The sequence below is a fragment of the Hyperolius riggenbachi genome, chromosome 10 (genome assembly GCF_040937935.1).
Source record: "Hyperolius riggenbachi isolate aHypRig1 chromosome 10, aHypRig1.pri, whole genome shotgun sequence".
NCBI classification, from domain to species: domain Eukaryota; kingdom Metazoa; phylum Chordata; class Amphibia; order Anura; family Hyperoliidae; genus Hyperolius; species Hyperolius riggenbachi.
The window spans coordinates 245,826,363-245,839,012 of NC_090655.1; the positions used below are offsets into that span (position 1 = coordinate 245,826,363).

The 12,650-nt window shown below is 46.7% G+C and overlaps 1 pseudogene; it reads right to left on the bottom strand.

Annotated features, from left to right (window-relative positions):
* Nucleotides 1-11,483, bottom strand: part of LOC137537037 (zinc finger protein 208-like) — a 123,186-nt pseudogene extending 111,703 nt beyond the window's left edge.
* Nucleotides 11,484-12,650: the final 1,167 nt, after the last annotated feature.

A 12,650-nucleotide genomic window follows, 5' to 3' on the forward strand; every position in this document is an offset into this window, starting at 1 on the left:
TATTTGTTTTGTTATGGCAGCTTTGGGTGTGGAATACCAGATAGAGGAATGCTGTGCTGTACATACTTATGCTGATAAAATGCTGCTGTGTTTGACAACCGGAAATGACGTTATGGCCATTGTGAAGGGAAGAGCCAGCTTGAAGCGCATAAAGAAGGTGGCTAGCCCCCGCCGCACACATCCAGTTGAAGCTCGCGAGAGGCGAGTGCAACTCGTAGGTGGGCGGGGCCTCATACCTGCGCTGATCCTTGGAGCGCTCAGGCGTCCTGGCTACCCAACGAGGGCCTCAGACTGGCGTGCATGCTGAGAGTCCATAGAAACCGCTTATATCTCCTTGACCTGGGAAACTAGCATCCGACAAAGAGGGCAGTAAGACTACAAATAGGTAAGCCCTGCATTGGCAGGTGAAGAATGTGTGTGTGCTGCTTTAAGTCTTCTGATGAGGTCTGATCCTTGGGATTTTAATTAAGCCATATAGGACGAACCAAGACCACTTGTTGAATATACACTACCCCTTTCCCACCCAGAAGAGTTGCCTAGACCTTTGGTACCGGTACCTAATATGAGTGGTGAGAACGGAGTGTGAGCTACAGTGTGATTGGTGGTGTGGGAGCGTTTCAACTTTTAAAGTGTTTTAGCTACCCTAATTCCTCCAGCGTTTTGTACCAATAAAGATTGTTTTTCATATTCATACCTGTTGAGTGGTGGCGCTTTAACTTTCATTATTATTGACTTGTTCTGTGTGGCGCCACTCCTGCCTTAGCAGTAATTCAGGTCATACGACGTGGTTGAGGTTGTGCAATTTAATATTTTGAGTGTCACTGCGTCCCCTCCTGTCTGTGCTTTTGTGCTACTGCGCAAGTGCAGCACAGGCAGCCATTGGGACAGGAGGAAAATGGGGACAGGGGGTGGGCATGTGCGAGCGAGGTGTGCGTGCGCGGAGCATGAATGCGCGCTGACATGCAGCCAGTGGCCGAGGGTCACGCGTGGGAGGGGAGTTGTGAGGGTGGCCGAGAGCCCATTTTTAAACGGGCTTAGATCTTCTAGTTTATAATAAATAAATAGAGAAAGCACATGTGTTTAAATATTCACAGCCTTTGCCATGAAGCTCAAAATTGAGCTCAGGTACATCCTGTTTCCCCTGATCATCCTTAAGATGTTTCTGCAGTCTAATTGGAGTCCACCTGTGGTAAATTCAGTTGATTGGACATTATTTGGAAAGGCACACATATGTCAGTTCATGTCAGAGCACAAACCAAGCATGAAGACAAAAGAAATTGCCAGTAGCCCTCCAAGACAGGATTGTCTTGAGGCACAAATCTTGGGAAGGTTACATAAAAAAATGTATGCTGCTTTGAAAGTCCCAATGAGCACAGTGGTCTCCATCATCCGTAAGTTGAAGTTAAAAACCACCAGGACTCTTTGTAGAGCTGGCTGGGGAGAAGGGCCTTAGTCAGGAAGGTGACTAAGAACCCAATGGTCACTCTGTCAGAGCGCCAGAGGTCCTGTGGAGAGAGGAGAACCTTCTAGAAGGACAACAATCTCTGCAGCAATCCACTAATATGGTAGAGTGGCCAGATGAAAGCCACACCTTGGATCTTCTGCTATGAGTCCCGGTAATTCAGCCAGTCAGCGCAGTCTAGCTACGTGCCGCTCCCACAGCCAGGAGCATTCTGCATTTGCACAATAGTGCTGCACAGGTGTAGTACGCTCCCGGCGGCGGAGTGTGTGCATGCGCACTCCGCCAGACAGGCTCAAGTACCTGGACCCATAGCAGAAGATCCAGGTGGTGGAGGATGACAGGGAGGGACTGATTAGCCTGAAGGGGGCTGGAGGAAGCCCCGGGTATGTATAAAACTTTAATTTCATCTGTCTCGGGTTTACTTTGTTACACAGTAGTACTATACTCTACATATGCACTCCCCACAGAGCTGCAGGGAATCCACTGAGAATGTTGTGCACATTAAACACAGAGTGGTTGTCTATCACCCATAGACCTGGTTCAGATTGTGCATGAAGAATGTGTAATAGAGGAAGAATAGCCTCATTCCCCTGCAGAGTACCTGCACATCACCCTTACATGTACCCACAGTCACATTGCCTAGGGCCTGATAGATGTTCTTTGTTCCTGTCTTCTACAAGTACTCTTACCAAGGACTAGTTTTAGTCTATGACTAAAAGTCTTAGAGGCAGAAAATCTGTGGGATATCCATGTAACTTGTATTGTTTAAAAGGGAATAAATATGGCAGCCTCCATATCCCTCTTACTTGTGTTGTCTTTTAAAATTCCTAAGCACTGGCAGTTAAGAGATGCATTTCATGTTACATACTTTCATTCAACAAGATTGTAATATGCAAAATGAGTGGAATCCTAACCTGAAGAGTCGGAGGTAGATTTTTGTACCGACTCCACAGCCCTGTTCAGGGCAACTCTGGGAATGCCTTTAAGTGGCCCAGCCAGAGCCCAGACTTGAATCCAATTGACCATCTCAGGAAAGATCTTAAAATGGCTGTGCACAAACGCTTCCCATCCATCCTGAGGGAGATTGAGAGGTGCTGCAAAGAGGGATGGGAGAAACTGGCCAAGGACAGGTGTGCCAAGCTTGTGTCATCATATTCATAAAGACTTGAGGCCTTAAAGAGACACTGAAGCGAAAAAAAAACTATGATATTATGATTTGTATGTGTAGTACAGCTAAGAAATAAAACATTAAGATCAGATACATCAGTCTAATTGTTTCCAGTACAGGAAGAGTTAAGAAACTCCAGTTGTTATCTCTATGCAAAAAAGCCATTATCTCTACGACTTTCAAAGTCGTGGAGAGGGCTGTTTTCTGACTTTTATTATCTCAACTGTTAGTTAACTATTTACTTTTCCTCTGGCAGAGGAGAGGTCATTAGTTCACAGACTGCTCTGAAAGAATCATTTTGAATGCTGAGTGTTGTGTAATCTGCACATATTAGAGAATGATGCAATGTTAGAAAAAACACTATATACCTGAAAATAAAAATATGAGAATATTTATTTTGCTGCTAATCTTCTAGTAATTATTCATAGTACACAACCAATTCATTATATCATATATTTTTTTTCGCTTCAGTGTCTCTTTAATTGCTGCCAAAGGGGCATTTGCCAAAACCTCAAGTAAATTTTTCCCACATAGTCATTATGGGGTGTTGTGTGTATAATTCTGAGGAAAAATTGATTTAATCCATTTTGGAATAAGGCTGTAACACCCACTATGCAATGCAAAAAAATAGTTATCCGCAAGCAGACATGCCTCCCTCTTGCCGCTAATCGGGCGCCTGCAGGCACCCAAATTTACCTACATAGCTGCTTATCGTGGCTTTGCGAAAGAGGGGTACCCGCATTACCAAGGGGGATTTAGGGTTGAGTGGGAGGGAGCTTAGGGTTAGGCACGGCCAGGGGGAGTTTTAGGGTTAGGCACCACTGGGGGTTCTTAGTGTTAGGCACCACTGGGGGGAAACTTAGGGTTAGGCATCGCCAGGGGGAGTTTCATGGTTAGGCAACACTGGGGGGGGGGGGGGGGGGTCTTAGGGTTAAGCGCCACCAGGGGATTAGGTTTAAGCACCAAGAGAGGGAGGAGGAGCTTAGGGTTAGGCAACCCCAGAGGGAGTTTTGGAGTTAGGCACCACTAGGGGTGGGTTCTGTGTGAGAGTAGGGTTAGGTTAAGTCATAATAAAATATCAGTAAATATTACCGATATTGTACTATGGAAATTTAGTAGTAGAATGTCGCTAGTCGCAGTGACATTCTACTACTGGCAAACCCTGCGCCTTTTTCCCAGACACCTTTTTTCCATGGATGCAGATAGGATGTAGGATAGGATTAATGCTGATGACTCACCTGTAAAAGTATCCTCCACTTTAATTATCCTCATCATGTCATCCTCCTCCATAGACTGCTGATCACTCATCACACAGGTCTCCTCTTCTTCCTCTTTAATTGTCCTGATTATGACACCCTCCTCCATAGACTGCTGATCACCCCACACGTACGTCTCTTCTTCTTCCTCTTTAATGGTCCTCATTATGATACTTTCCTCCATAGACTGATCACTCCTCCCATCCGTCTCCTCTTCTTCCTCTTTAACCACAACACTGCCATGTACAAGTTCTACACCCTAAGTGCATAAAGTGAAAGATAATATAAAATATGAACACAGATAACAGCATACGCAGAAGGAAATAATGTCTTTATCAGCTTCCTCCGAGGCTTGGATGTGCCTTGGATGTGGCACATCCAAGCCTCGGATTGCATGAGCAATAAATCACCATCAGCAGTGCCAAGCTCTTTCATCATGTTTCCCTGTGACCCTGATAGTTATTAGTCAATGGCTCCATGCACCGAAAAAAGCAGGGTTTCCCCATGATGTACTGGAAAGGGAGATTCACATCATGGATGTGCAGACAATATACACGCCCTGAAGAAGCGTCATGTGATGCGAAACGCGTCAGTGGGAGGAGCCTATCGCCGCATCACGCTTGCTAAGTGGCCCCACTGCCTAACGCCGACACTGTCACCTAGCCTGGTCTAATTTGCACTACGCCAGTCAAAGCGAACTGTGCCCATCCTAGAGCCTAGGTGCTCTGCACATGTGAAGGACATCATGAGCGCGTTTGCGCTGCATGCCACTACCGGAGGTGACCATAGCTAACGGGCCCTGCCGAGGGGAGCATGTATGGTGAGAAAAACCCAGCATCCTTAAAGGGACAGCAATAGATACCTGGATGCGAGAGGACACGTGGAGCAAGTGAGGGACTGACACGCTCAACAGGCTGGCGCAAGTATACTGATAATTTTGGAGGAATGATGCATAACTGGTGACACTTCTTATTTGCTTCTTGTTGCTTTCTATCCTGCGAAGTTTTGTGGAACTGTGGTAGTGCTTAGCCGGCTTATGTTTTTGCTGCAGCTTTTTTGCTAATCAACAAAAGGACTTATCCCCATAAGGGGGAAAGCAGCTGCTGTGTGTATGGTGGTGTGCTGTTGAGTGACAGTTAGGCAGACTGGGCTTGTGTGCATGGAGCATAAGAGTCCCTTTGACAGACTTCATGCACACAAGCCTAGATTGAATATCTGGGGGATATGTGGGAAGGCTCCTCGTTTTTAAATACATACTGAATTCTGCGCAGAAACAGTTTTTAAACAGCTATCTGTGTATTGGTTCCTAAAAGGAGCCTACTTGTAACTTAAAAATTGATTGTGCAATAAAGAATTAATGATTGAATCTAGATGAAGTGGTGTTTGAGGCCAATTTACGAAACTTTCTTTTTATATGCAGACAATATATTTGCAGAAGCTGCATGATGCTGTCATGTCAATATGAACCAAAATCTGCGATGAATGCCATGAAGAATAATGGCATTTCTGAAGGCAAAAAGGTTAAGCTCAGTAATAGCAAGACATAACCAATTAAGTGGTCAGATACATATATAGTCTAAAAACACTGCTGGAGGTGCCCTGTCTATCTAAGTGTGTGTGTTGTGTGTGTGGTGTGTGGTGTGTGGTGTGTGTGTGTAGTAGATAGGACTTACCTCCTTAAAGGGACAAACCACAAATGTAAGTATACGTTTTTATTCACGCACATAGGACAATGCGTTTCACAAGTGCTGGGCATGAAAGTGCCTTTATAGCAGTATCCATAGTCATGAGTGCCTCTTTTTAAATAGGTGCTCGTGCCTGTGGATACTGTTATCCAGGCACTTTTGTATTGAGCCGAGGAAGCAGGCCGGCACCCATGAAACGCGGTGTCTTATGTGCATGAATAAAAACGTATACATATATATATTTTTGATATTAGATATACAGGGCGCCTTTACCAGTGGTTTTAGACTAGCCATGACCCTTTGGGGTCCAATATTGCAAACATCAGTGTTTCCAATAAATCCAAGGAGTACATCGAAAAAACCTGCTAAGCAGACCTGGAACACCGAGTGGGAACGGTTATTTAACTGTAAACTTTATGGTGGCTGCAGATCTTTGCAACTCACCCATGTGTGTAGGGTTGCAACGGTATGAAATTCCATGGTATAACCGTAAAAAAAACTGCACGCAGTGGCAGGGAAAAATAAATAATTACTTGCTGCCGGGTTTGGCACCCTGTATTGGCTTCATTCTTCTTCCTGTTCCTGCGTATCATCTCCTTGTAACAGCACCCTGGGGTTGCTGTTTCAGGGAAATGGGACGCAAGAACAGGAAGGAGGAAGAAACCAGTACACGCATGCAAGACCCGCCGGCAAGTGAATAGTTATTTATCCCCGCCGTTGTTTGTGCATCAGCCGCTACGTCATCCTGCCACCCGAAAACCGGTAAAACGTGATTGTGCATGCTCAATCATCCCCAGCGGCTTCACGCAGGGATTGGGGGCAAAGCTACCTCATGGCTACAGGTATAATCTGGGGGCAGCCTAGAGGGCAGTGCCAGTGAGCTGAGGGCATGTAATGCTGCAGTGAAAGAACAAGAGCTGCATAATAAGCAGCAAATCCACCCACTTTTGTATAGTACACACACCTGTAGGTCCCAAAAGGATGTAGTCATAGTATGGGGGTTTATAATGCTATCAATTTCAGGGCTGTGGAGTCGGAGTCAGAGTCGTGGAGTCGGAGCAAATTTTGGTGCCTGGAGTCGGAGTCGGGAAAAAATGTACCGACTCCGACTCCTAATGAATTTGTAACTGTAATTAAAATAGAAAATAGTATAAAATGTTCTATTTCTCAGATAATAGTCATTAAAAATAATGTATATATACAGTATATATACAGTAATAGCTGTGTTCAGTCCACAAAAATGAAATAAACCAATCAAAATTAGTTACTTGTACTGCTTCAATAAAGCAGTCCCCGTATTTTTAAAGTCAGATATACATATCTGATTGTGACTGTACAGTATATATGATGTGTACACAGGAATATCTTATATATACGAAATAACATCTATGCTGTAAGTATAAAACCTGATGTGTAGCCGTGTCACTAATAGAGATGGTCAATGAGATGGAAATAATTCTGCATTGATACTGGTTTATGCAAATGTATGCACTCTTTGCTCATGAAATCAAATAATTTGATATGTTGTTAAATTTGGTTTGGTGACTACAAATTAAAGGGTACCTGAGACGGATGAAAAGAAAAGTGTTATACATACCTGGGGCTTTTTCCAAATCCCTTCAGGCTAATCAGTCCCTCGCTGTCCTCCTCCACCACCTGGATCTTCTGCTATGAGTCCTGATAATTCAGCCAGTCAGCGCAGTCCGGCCGCATGCCACTTCCACAGCCAGGAACGTTCTGCACCTGTGCAAGAGTGCTGCGCAGGTGTAGTACGCTCCTGGCGGCGGAGTGTGTGCATGCATACGCACTACACCAGACTGGCTCAAGTACCTGGACTCATAGCAGAAGATCCAGGTGGTAGAGGAGGACAGCGAGGGACTGATTAGCCTGAAGGGGGCTGGAGGAAGCCCCAGGTATGTATAAAACTTTAATTTCATCTGTCTCAGGTTTACTTTGTTACACAGTAGTACTATACTCTACATATGCACTCCCCACAGAGCTGCAGGGAATCCACTGAGAATGCTGTGCACATTGAACACAGAGGTGTTGTCTATCACCCATAAACCTTGTTCAGATTGTGCATGAAGAATGTGTAATAGAGGAAGAATCTTCTCATTCCCCTGCAGAGCGAACACGGTAAATCCAGCGCTGGAAACTTGGGCGCAGTAGCGCAGGAGACTTGGGCGCAGCCGGCGCCACCATAGGCCGTAATAGGAACTACGGCTATCACAGGCACAGGGAGTAACTTCAGCGCCGTCAGAAGACGGACCTGAAGTTGCTTTTAAAACAATAATTCGGCTTCCAGCAATTGCTGGAAGCCGAATTATTTCATTCCCCCACTATCCATGTCGGCCTGGAGGGGGAATAGTAATTAACACGGCCCGGACTTGTGCGGCAGCAGGATAAGCCATATACTGGCTGTGTCCTGCGCCCAAGTCTCCGGCGCCGTTCTCTCTCGTACGCCCTGCAGAGTACCTGCACATCATTCTTACATGTACGCACAGTTACATTGCCTAGGGCCTGATAGATGTTCTTTGTTCCGGTCTGTACCTTTTACAAGTACTCTTACCAAGGACTAGTTTTAGTCTAAAGGGAATAAATCTAGTAGTCTACATATCCTTCTCACTTCAGATGTCTTGTAAAAAAGTGTTGGCAGTTAAGAGACGAATTTCACGTTACATACTGTTAATCAACAAAATTGTAATATGCAAATTAGAGGAGTCGGAGTCGAGGAGTCTGAGTCGGTGGAATCCTAAACCGAGGAGTCGGAGGATTTTTGGACCGACTCCACAGCCCTGATCAATTTACACATTTAATAAGAGGAATAAGACATCCCACCCTGGCAGTCCTCCCAGTGTGCACCTGGGATAGAGAGAGCTGAGCCACATGACATTTGGAGTGTGATGATAGTCACTCAATCCCCTGACTACCAGAGCACAGTGTCAGGGGATTCAGGGCTCAAGCCTCAGATTCCGGACCCTGATGTCATACCTGCTGTGACTGCCTACCTAACCAGAGCCTCTCTCTGCTGCATTTGTACGTCTCCTCTCCGGACTCCGGGGACCACAGTCAGGTCAGACGGTGTGCACCTGCTAAAAGTCCACTCCTCAGGACTGGTTCACACTAGGGCACCTTGCAATGCTTTGCTGATAACTGGCGACCAGCAAAGCGCTGTAAAAAAAATTATCCCTATGGGATCATTCTCACTGCAGCATTTGCGATTTGTATAAGTTGCAAAAGGTGCTGCTTGCAGCATTGTGGGGGCGTTTGTGATGTGCTTTTTGCTCTATTCAACTGCAAATTAGGCCTGAACGATTTTAGGAAAAGATTGAATTGCACGATTTGTTGTCAGAAATTGCGATTTCGATTCACGATTTCCTTTTTCAAGCTTTATCACAAATTTGACAATGAACACAGTGACATTTGCAAACATGCACTGACAGAAAATGACATCATACTATCATACTACCATGATAGTATGATGTTATTTTCTGTCATGTTTGTAAATGCTACTGCATTATGTAAATTTAGGTCCCCACAGTCAGTAACACCACAGCAGAGTCATCAGTATTATCATGCCGACACGCTGTGCAAAGGAGGTGGAGGCATTACAAACTTTGATTGACAGACGTGCAGGCTGAGTCTGCTACCCGTGATACGACAATTGATTGAAAGGTGTGCAGGTGAGGTCTGCCGCCTGCCCAGCTATTGCCTTGGACTCGTGGAAGCGCTGGGAGGAGTAAGCCGCCCACCCAGCCAATGGAGGTGCTGGGAAGAGTGAGCCGCGCGAGAGAGAGCCTGTGGGTGGAGTCTGATGCCCACCCAGCCAATGACGTGAGGTGCTGGGAGGAGTGAGCCACCGCAAGAGTAAGAGACTGCTGCCCGCTCAGCTGGTAGGCTAAACTAAGGGAGGTAGGGGAGAGAGTGAGCCGCCCTAATGTCGCAAGTAAGACTCACTGAGCCGCAGCGATTAACTCCCGCTGAGCCACCACTGCACAGAGCGATGAGCTGTGCACAGTAGGAGAGGGGACTGCTACACTGCCTGCAGAGAGGGATGAAATTGCCGCTCTTAATACCGTGGAATCATCACTTCCGTGATTGCGATTTTGATCCCCAAACGGTTTGTCGTTCAGGTCTACTGCAAATCACATTGAAATTTCATGTTTTGCGCTCCAAGTGTCAGGTCTGGGACAAATAATGGGTGCGACGAAGGCACCAAATGTATCTTCTATGTTAGTATTTTAACATATAAATAAAAATGAGAGGTAATCGCTTACCTCTCCAGAAGATTTAGAAACCGCTTCATTTTTTTGAAATGTGTACTAAAAAAAACAATCTAACAACGCATTTCACGGGTTATGGCCCGCTTCCTCAGGTCAATACAAAATGCCTTGGTAGCATAGGAGATAGAGTGTAGGCACGATCTAATCTTAGAGGCGCCTACACACTATCACCACCTATGATATAAAGGCGTTTTGTATTGACCTGAGGAAAGGGGCCAGATTATTTTTTGAATAAAATTTTTTACAGTTGCATTGGTGTCTATATCTTCTGGAGAGGTAAGCGATTACCTGTCTTTGTTATTTTTATTTATATTTTAAAATACTAAAATAGAACACACATTGGGTGCCTCCATCCTACCCATTACCAGTCAAGGCCCCTCCAGGGTTATCATTCCCTCACCTCCTCGTTCTTCTGCAATTGGCTCCGGAATGCCCTCCGGTCCGGTGCCAACTGTGCATGTGTTGCCTGGGTGCGCACACGCTCTCGTTGCCGGAACCATTCTGCTCCTGTGCAGAACTACTGCACAGGGGAGTGTGCGCGTCTGAACTGCACCGACTGGCCCCGAATGGAGGAGGGCAGCGATGGAACAATAAGCTTGGAGTGGGCTGGAGGAAGCCCCAAGTAAGTAGATTTTTTCATTACCCCATCTCAGATACACTTTAAGTCCCTCCCATTATGGGTAGCCTTAGGTACCCCAATACACCCCCCTAGTATGTGTAGTAATATGTTTTTTCAAGTATAGGAAGCCTTATATCCCTCCCTTCCATTGCAGGTAGCCAGATCCCCTTTACCCCAGCATAGTTAGAGTTACCCCTCCTAATATAGGCAGGCAGAGTACCCCTTAGTATAGGTAGCCCCTTACCCCCAGTGTAGGTATGCAGATTCCTTTTCCCCCTTGTAGATGTTGACAGCTATCTAAACTAGGTGGGAATAAAGCTGCCTTTCCCTCCAAAGTATAGGCAGCTTTATTCCCACCTAGTTTAGATAGCCAGAGTCCCCCTACGTATGGGTAGGCAAAGTTCCTCCTAAGTATAATTAGAGTCTCCCTTTTTCTCACCTATCCAGGCTTCCGGCATATTCAGCTTCTTCTCCACCTCATTGCCAGCCACCTAATGTCTGGAGTTCAATAGTGTAAGTGGTGTGTGACAGGCATCACGTATAGAGATGTCATATGATGAGAGATGCGCCTACAACATTCATGGAGACCGGCTTGGAGTGGTGCTGGGGGAGGAGAAGCTGAGCCTGTGAGGGAACCTGGACAGGAGAGATCTCTGCTTATGACTGTAGAGGAGTGGCACTCGGGGCTTCTGGCTGGAAGATTACTGGCAAATGATGTGCAGGTACAGATTAAATACCAGTATCCGGGCTTTTTACTTGAAATAAAAGCCATCCCAGCCAAATACCAGCTGGGTCGCAACACTAGCCACAAGAGTTATAGAAAAGTCTCTAGTATGGCAATTACTGCAAGGGAGATGATCAGGATAGTGACAGGTGTACTATGACCTCCTCTGTAACAAAGTATCTCCACCCCGACCTCTGCTCTGCTCAATATATAACAAAAATCACACTATTACCTCTTCCATTATTGTCTGTTCTCCACCTCGTGCAACTTCTCGGCCTGCTCTGTTACATCACTTCCTATCTTTGGCTTAATTACTTCCAGTCTGTGCGTTCCACCTGGGAGCGGTGATGTCTCCATCTTGTGGTGAATAGGCTAACTGCAGCCTCTGTTTGTGAAATCACCTGCACTCATGAGTTTAATCTATTATTGTTGTTATTATTATTATTATATTTCATTACACACCATCCTCATCTACAGATCTCTCCCATACAACAATTATAATATCCCTCCTGGGACTCTCATTTTCTGTTCAGTTATTTCCAGTGTCATTTCCCAGAGATAGACATCACATAAACACTGTAAGGTCACTGGCACATACATGCAGTGGCGGACATACGGCCGTGCAGGCCGTGCCGCCGCACGAGGGCCCCTGAAGTTCCGTTTTCTTCAGGGGCCCATTAAGTATTTTTTTTTTTTTTTATATATTTTTTTTTTTATAATTTTCTCCCCCCGGGGGGCCCCGACTCCTATCCTCCCTCCCTCCCTCACCTCGGGGGCCCCCCTCCCGATATGCGCGGCGGGAGAGCGAGCGAGCGAGCGGCAAATGCAGGAAGTCTTCCAGTTGGAGACATATTGGAGACTAAGCGGCTGGGCCTCTAGCGTCTGCCTGGAGAGCCCTGAAGACTTCCTGCATTTGCTGCTCGCTCTCCCGCCGCGCATATCGGGAGGGGGCCCCCCGAGGTGAGGAAGGGAGGATAGGAGTCGGGCCCCCCACCCGGATAGCTACCCACCCGGCTACCTAACCACCTACCCACCCACCAGGCTTCCTACCTACCCACCCGACTACCTAACCACCCACCAGGCTTCCTACCTACCTACCTACCCACCCGGCTACCTACCCACCCACCAGGCTTCCTACCTAACCACCCACCCGACTACCTAACCACCCACCCGGCTACCTACCCACCTACCCACCCGGCTACCTACCCACCCGGCTACCTACCTACCTACCCACCCGGCTACCTACCCACCCACCCGGCTTCCTACCTACCCACCCGGCTACCTACCCACCCACCAGGCTTCCTACCTAACCACCCACCCGGCTACCTAACCACCTACCCACCCGGCTACCTACCCACCCACCCGGCTTCCTACCTACCCACCCGGCTACCTACCCACCCACCCGGCTACCTACCTACCTACCCACCCGGCTACCTACCTAACGACCCACCTG